Below are 7,777 nucleotides of genomic sequence, written 5' to 3'. Positions count from 1 at the left end.
GAACGCGCCTCTGCGCCCGCGGGAAGCGGGACCGCCGCGAGCCTGGCGTACGGGTGCGTCTGTAACTAATCCCGTCGGGCTTATGCCTGTTCATTCAGCTGTCTAGGAATTCACTTGGTTTGACTTCTGTTATTAGTCCAGAGGGGAAACATACCTCTGCTATTCACGGCTGCGTGAAATAAAACCGATAAAAAATAAATTGCTTATCGTTTGGATGCTTTGGTGCTGTCTGGCTGAGGATCTTGCTTTGTAAGGAAAAAACCCGCAACGTGCATAAAGAGGTGGGTTTTTGTCCAGCTTGACTTTGAAGAGGTAATTCTTTTTGAGGGGGTTAATTAAGCTATAGGCTCCAAAGCAGCTTCCATAAATTTGTCGCCTTACCACCTGTATGATATATGGAAGGAGATAGAACTAGATTTATATTAGTGTGAAGCAGTGATAGTAGATAATAAAGGATTAATCCAAATTAACACATCCCTAATATTTTTTCCCATCCCTTCCTTTGCCCTTTTCAAGAGGTTTTGGGGAGGAGGAGGGAGACAAGAAGTCCCTTTGAAGCAAACTAATATGAACGACATGATCAGTATCTTCAGCTTGGTTCCTGCTGCACAGTAGTCTACAAAATTCAGAAATATAGGAAGAAGAAATATCTTTCTGGGAAGAAAAAGATAGGGAATAAAATCCAAACTCTTTCCTGGACACTTGAGAATGTGAACAAATGTGAGTGCTTTGTGCCATTGGTTGGTTAATTTACACTATGTAAATCAGAGCCATATTGTTCAGCTCCACACCTCATGGTCCTGCTCTTAAACTAAAGATTTTGTAATACAGTATAAAAGGAACAGATTAATGTATAATTAAGTGGGAATTGAGCTGATATTCCTCATACAGTTTTGGAAATCCAAAATATGGCAGCTTCAGCAAAGCTTTACAGGTGAGAACAGGATTTATATTTAGGATGTGCTCTGCTCATGAATGTCATGAGAGATGCTTAATTGCAGGAACTTTTGGCAGGGGCCTTTAGTGTAGGTTCAGGAAAGCACAGTAGAGGAAAGTTTTGGTGGAATTTTCCCAGGTAAGAAGGTTCCATTAGCCCTAGTATCCAACAACAGAAATAGACATCATTAATAAATTTATAGAGAAAGGTGAGGAAAACAAATATTAGATAAAACCCTTAAAAATAAAAATAAACCTTGCCTAGCAAAAAGCAAGAAACCCTCACTATTAAGTGGGTAGGACGCCAGTTTTATCCAATTTATCTTTAATGTTTGGGAGCATTTCCACCCAGTAAAAGTGGAATAATTACAGAAAATAAAAGTAGTGTTAATAAATAAAACCAAATAACTTGTACACATATCTTAATATTTATTGTAGTCTACTTTAGTTGAGAGTGAGGTTTGCACAGGTTCAAGGAATGAAATTCATGTACAGATGCCCTACCACAACACAATACAGAAGCAAGTAGGAGGTTTCTTGCCCCACAAGAATGTTGCTATCCCAAGTTTGCTTATTTTAAGTTATAAATATGATGAGAATTTCACCAGTGTCAGAGCTGAGTGTCTTTTTCTTGCTCCTTTGAAATCAGGTGAGAATGCTCTGCTTCCAAACAGGATTCCTTGTCCTGAGAACTCTGCCTAGTTACTTATCTGCAGCAGTCAGCAGAGCACACCATGTAGACTGTCCACAACACATTGGTACAGCATTTGGAGAAATCTGTTTTCAGTCCAGCTTTTCAAGGAAAAGAGGAACATGCTTTTCACTGCTCTGAAGCAATGGAGTAAAACAACAAAAGGTGAGTTTAAATCTCAAAGATAATCACATTCTTGTAGTACCACTGTGAAATAGAGCCCTCACTGAAGGAAGAGGCAGCAGCTGGTTTTCCCATCAGTAAGCATGTAGCTCAAAGTACTCTGTCACATAGAAGGTATTTTGGGTGTATTTTGGTCCCTCCTCCACAGTGGAGGGACAGAGAGAGGAGGGGAGGAGGGGACAAAGTACATAAGTGTGCAGGGTTTCATTGTTTCTGTGGCTACTGGAACAACTCATTAGTTAGAAAAGAAAGATCTGTAAAAAAGTGTCTCATAGTGAACCACAACAGCAAATCATGCTGAGGTCATGCAAATGGGGATTAGAAAGATGCAGAAATAGGGCTCAAATTTTCTGCCATCCAAAACTATATGACTCTTGGTGCTCATGGCCATACATTAAATGAACCAAAAGAAGAGAATTCCAAAGTGCTGTAAAACATTAATTGGTACCAGTAACAACAGACGTGTAGTATTTGCCATGCTTTGGCTTATAGTGTTATTCCTTAGAGTGTGCTATTCACTGGGGGGAAGGCTGACATGGAGTTTAATAGCTGTGCTTAGATTAGGGAGTTGGAAAACATGATTTCTGAATAATATTACACGTATAACAAATATGCTGGCAGAAAACAAACATATTTTCATGCTATGTGAGTTTTAAAATCAAGAGCAGAAACAAGCTACAGTGAGTATTATCCCATGTGAACTGCTAAGAGGAGCAACATCAAGAAGTATAATGGTCATTCTGCTGGGGCAGTTATTTCAAAGGTGAGGAAGGTTTGATAGGTTCTCAAAGCAATTAAAATGCAACTCCAGTGGCTGGAAAGTCTTGCCAGAAAAATCCCAAGCGAAAAGAAGGGAAAGTATTACCAAATGTTACATACGTGTTTGATTGGTACCTTAGCTCTTTTGGGATATCACGCTCAGAATCAAAGTGGATATATCTGTAAGTTCCCTGTCTTCCACACAGTAGCCTCCAGCTTTCACAACTGTGCTATCATGTGCAGCTTTTCTCCCACAAAGATTTACTAGCTGTGAAGTTAGCAAAAAGACAGCAAGAATTAATTTCCCCCCACGTTTCTTACTTGTTTTGCTCAGTGAGATTGTTTATCCAGGAGTCTATCCTCTCATATGAATAAAAGCGGCAGAATTAGGCTCTGGCAACAGAAACATTTCAAGCTCTCATCACTGCACTTGAGTCAGTTTACAAGTACTGAGGATCTGTAAACTTGCTGTGACTGAACTTGTCAAGAAACATCTCCATGGTGTTTTTACAAAGATTATTTTATTTTTAAGTTGATTGATGATTGCATGTTCAGTGCAAGTGTAATTAAATATAGAAACTGAAATCTTGGTGATGATTTGATAATGGATATTTATACTGAAATACATGTTCCCCAATGGACACCCAAGTTGACAGGAGATCCAGCTGGATTTGCTTACATGTCTTCAAAACTGAAATGTTAAGGGAGCACCTTAAAATTAGCTGAGAATTTTAGGGGAACGTATGGCAATGGCACAGTTACAAAAAAAAAAAGCACAGAGTTCATATATCTGAAAATAACTAGTGAGGAGTTGTAAGGAAATTGGCACATCTTAGAGCAATTGTCAAATGTTTTGGGGGACAGGAAAGGAGAGAAAAAAGGAAAAGAGAGAAGACAAAATACCCCTTCTTAGCAGCACAGTATGTTGCCCTTGCAGGAAAATGCCTTCTGCAGACAGGGTAATTTTCAGAGGTGCTCATGAACCAAATTGCTGATCATCTTCAAAGTGAGTAATTATCCCAAATAGGATGCTTTCCTATGAAAACTGCAAACACAATTGAAGTGGCACTAAGATAAATTATACAACAGTAAACAGCAGCATTATTGTGGTGAGGAAATGATGCACAATAAACAAAAGAGTTTCATAAATGTTTACATCACATTTATGTTTCAAGTTCTTATAATCTTATAGGGATTTTCATAAAGATACAACTTTCATAAAGATCTAAAATTACTATCATTTTGGATAAACATTTTATGAGAAAGAGACAAAACCATTGTTTCCACTCTGTTTCAAGTCACTTTTAAATAAAGAACTCTCCTTTCTGCTACAGAAACTTAATCCTGAAATTATTCAGATACTAAGAAGAGATTCACAGATTTTGTGTAGGGAGGATAATTCTCTCTACTATTTCTGGAACTGAATAATGACAAGGACAAAAGTAAAATAATTTTGTCCAGGTAAAGATGACTGCTTAATTTTTGAAGATAGCAAGGTTTTTTGAAGTACAGTGTGCTAATTTGGTTACAATATAAAAACATTGTGCTGACAAAAGAAATCAATAAGCTGAATTTATAAGTCTGAAAGAAGCATCGTACACTTCTGTGTCTGGTGCAGCAAAAGTAGCATTTGAGAGATGAAACAAGTTAACTTCTGCAGATTCTAGAGGCAAGTTTCTGGATTTTCCATGTTCCTACATTTCTATATGTGTGACTTTATTCCTCTTCTCAGATCAGTCATTCAAAAGCCATGGATCAGCAACAGTTATTATCCCATCACTCTCAGGTACAGATATTTGGGCAGGATTATGGACGTTTGTTGTTTTACCTGAGAATGAGACTGCCAGTGCTAAGATGCTCCAGTTGGCTCTAATATAACTGCCTACATATTCAGCAACATGGCAGTTGTGTACTTTTTCTCTTTTATGGGTACTTATGAACAGACTTTTTCATGGTAGTTCCCTTCTTTCCTATCAGTTAGCAGTGGTTTATGTCACGCAATTTCCAGAGCAAAGATGCCCTCTTTTTAATTTTTTTTTTCAACTTGGGAATATTATGGATGATACCAAACAATGTTTCATAAATTACCATACTTCCTTAAGTCATTAGAACTTTCACCTTCATGCCTGACAAATGTCAACACCTGGTTTTGGTTACTGAAGTCCCACCAGCCATTTGTTACCGTCTCTTCAATGAAAGCTATTCCTCCATGAACCATATTACCAGATCATGCAAGTAATAATATCTGGTTTAGTGCAATATCAGTTAATTTAATTGAAGGGACCTTGAAGAATATTTAATTACTGCAGCACTGAAGAAGAGACAACAAGATTTGCTTGTCTGAGTCAAGATGTGCAGAAGTTGTTTCAGCATGTGGAATAGCAAAGAATGGTTGCTACATGGCGAGAATTTGAAGAGCAGTTGTTTTTAAAGTGGTTGTGTGTGCAAAACACAAACCTTTCTCAGCTGCTGTTCTGTGACTGTGAAACTTGTTCTCTGCAGTGCTTTGAATCATGACGAATTTCAGAGACATGCAGAACAAAATTTAAATCACCCTTATTGAGCCATCCATGCTTTCATTAAGAGCAAAGACTAAAAACATACAAAACTGCAGACCAGAGGAAGGTGACCTATAGTACGTAAAATTAGACGTAAAGGGAAAAAGTTTGTGGATACCTTTGGGTTACAGTTCTGTATTGTGTTGCTGGTGGATTAGAAGCTGGACATGAGCTGGCAGTGTTTGCAACCCAGAACCCACCATGTGCTGGGCTGCATCCAAAGCCCCGTGGGCAGCAGGGCAGGGAGGGGATTCTGCCCCTCTGCCCCGCTCTGCTGAGACCCCACCTGCAGTGCTGCATCCAGCTCTGGGGTCCCAGCACAGGAAGGTCAGGGACCTGCTGGAGCCAGCCCAGAGGAGGCACCGAGGTGATCAGAGGGCTGGAGCAGCTCTGCCATGAGGAAAGGCTGAGAGAACTGGGATTGTTCAGCCTGGGAAAGAGCAGGCTTTGGGGTGACCTAATTGTGACCTTCCAACAACTGAAGGGAGCCCACAGGAAAGATGGAGAGAGATCATTTACAAGGGCCTGCAGTGACAGAGCCAGGGGGAATGGCTCCAAACTGAAAGAAAGCAGGTTTAGATCAGATATCAGGAAGAAATTCTTGACTGTGAGGGTGGTGAGGCACTGAAACAGGTAGTGGATGTCCTACTCCTGAAGTGTTCAAGGTCAAGTGGGATGGGGCTCTGAGTAACCTGGTCTAGTGCAAGTGTCCCTACCCATGGCAGGGGAGTTGGGATGAGATGATCTTTAAGGTCCCTTCCAACCCAGGCCGTTCTGTGAATCTGTGATTCTATGAAATATGCTGTACATTTTAAGTGCTGCCCAGATTAGAATATCTGGGATTCGGAACTACCTGACTGCCTGACATCACTGTTCCCATTTTCATTGGAACTGGGTAATTATTGACTCAAATGTGATACAGGTAAGCAAGGACTGCCAACAGTCAGTGAAACCTTTATGGAGGACCTAGAAATACATCTTTATTTATATACATTAATATGACTGGGGGAAAGGGAACACATAATTTTGAGTTTATTCATTTGTCCAAGTGATAAAAGAACTGAACAATTGCCCACATCTCCAATTCTCAAAATGGGCATGATGAAAGTGCTTAGCTGTGAGTTCAAGAAGAGATCAACCAATAAATAATGATAGAAAATTCACAAGAACATGGGCTTTAGCGCAAGACTTTTATGAAAGCATGTGATCTAAACCCCATAATTTATACCCACACTTATCTTTTAATTCAATTTCAGACCTACAACTTCAGAAGCTCTTATTCATGAAGAGACATCTGCTACTTTAATGAGATACTCTGAGCTCTTGACATCTTCAAGCATATTGATACAGCAAGTGGTTTCAAAGGTTAACCGTGTTGGTTACACAACATTTTCTTTCATTAGTTTTACATCTTATGAGTTCTAAAAGATTATAGTGCTCAGTTTGGTTTCTCTACAGGCTGTATTTTAAGAATAAACATTCTCTTCTATCTTTTCTAAATGAAGTGATCCCAATTTACTAATCTCACCTGCTTTTCTTCCTGTCTTTCTATCATGTTTTTTCATTCTCCTTCTATATCTGTTATAAATATTAGTAAGGTGAGGAATTAAGCACACATGAGAATGAACTCCTGATTTATAGTGAATTATTTTTACACCCATAGATAATGCTTTAACAACTGCCACAGTCACCTTTCAACTGACTTCAAAACCAGATTGCAATCCCACACATAAGAAAAAATATAAATTGACTTTATGTAAAAATTTTAAACTTACAAGATCCTTAAGTAGAACAGAAAATTTCTTTTTCACTGCTTCTTTGTTCAGATTTTCAAAGTAAATAATGAATGTTTTCTAATAAATTTGAGTTGACAAATATCAGGGGGTTAAGAAATTTGTCTTAAAAAGGAGGGAAAAATCTTGTATTTTTAAGCAAATCTATGTTATCTGAAGTACAGAGATGCATAAAATAGGATTTTTCTTGGGAGATACATAACTTTACAGAATTTTTCAGCCATTCAAGATTTAATTTTTTTATTACCCACATTAACAGTCTGGTATACCAAGAACAGTAGTTAAGGAGCAGTAAATCTTGTAGGGCACTAAAATTTTTTTGCTCAAGGAAAGGCTCACTTAAAAGATACCTAACTTAAAACAGGGAAGCAAACAACCAGCAGTACTTACATAGGTTGCTGAGAAATGTACTGAAATCACACTTATATAAAATAAGAATTGGTTGTGTTTGCACACACACTTGCTTATGCCTTTTTTATGTTAAATTTCTTCTGTGTAGATGTAGTTACAGTTAAATAACAAGGAGTGAAAAATAAACTTTGAAAGAGAATTTTTACACCAACTTTAACAGAGGTAAAATTTGAACACATTTTTAAAATTGCAGTTTATTTAAAATGTTTGTTTGGGAGCAGTTGCATGTGTGAATTTTATCTCACAAAGAAACCTTTTCCATAGATCTACGTGTAACAAGCTGAAAACTTGGGAAAAATCCATCTGGAAAATAATCTTTAAAATATATGAAGGCCTAACGTTTCCTGACTCTTTTGTGGGCGCACACCTCAGTCTTCTCAGAGGCTGAGAAAGCATGAAGTTCTCTTTCTACTGAAGTAGTTGTAAATTATGTCCTCAAAGACAGA

The sequence above is a fragment of the Corvus brachyrhynchos genome, unplaced genomic scaffold, assembly GCF_000691975.1.
Source record: "Corvus brachyrhynchos isolate BGI_N302 unplaced genomic scaffold, ASM69197v1 scaffold231, whole genome shotgun sequence".
Classification (NCBI taxonomy): Eukaryota; Metazoa; Chordata; class Aves; order Passeriformes; family Corvidae; genus Corvus; species Corvus brachyrhynchos.
The sequence above is the reverse complement of the archived record's forward strand: the minus strand, read 5'-3'. Positions refer to the sequence as shown.